Raw genomic sequence first — 707 nt, 5'->3', positions numbered from 1 at the left:
CCTTTGGGGGAAACCCCCCCCCCCCCCCCCCACCCTTGTCTCCGCCACTGGCTACCGGCACAATTATTTACAGAAAAGTAAGCCCCAAAAAAACATCTGTAAAATTCCACACACACAGAATATTTCATCAGAGCACTTACATTACGCAGATTTGATTGATTATTTTTTTTTTTCAAAATTTCTTTCAACTTGGTTTTTTGCCATTAAACTCAATTTCTGACACTTTTTACGATCGTCTGATTTCGTAACAAACACTACGAAATCTGTCAAAAGCTTAGAAAAAGTCATTAATATCTCTTTTCACGCTGATCATTAGTTAAACAGAAATTTGAAAATAATGGATATTACCTTGAATATAGAATAGGTACATTGTATAATCGGTTTGTTACCTGTGTTCAGGTAAATCTTAATTACATTATTTACCTGCATGTAGCCTCATGATTTACTCACTATTCAAAACTTGGCACTTCTTTTAAAAATATAATGAATGGAGTTTTACGTCCTACTTTTCTGCACCTGATTGGGCAGTGCGCAGTGATGGTGAATTTTTCCAGGACAAATTCATTAGCCTGCTCTTTTTCCATTTCCACTGTCAAGGGATCTTTAACGTACACAGCCTGTAGCACACAGGGCCTCGGTTTATTGTCCCATGCGAGCGACTAGATGGTTTTTCTTCATGCCAGCCCCTCGGACATGCATCATTAACA

The sequence above is a fragment of the Lottia gigantea genome (genome assembly GCF_000327385.1).
Source record: "Lottia gigantea unplaced genomic scaffold LOTGIsca_24, whole genome shotgun sequence".
Taxonomy (NCBI): Eukaryota; Metazoa; Mollusca; class Gastropoda; family Lottiidae; genus Lottia; species Lottia gigantea.
This window is presented reverse-complemented; position numbering follows the sequence as displayed.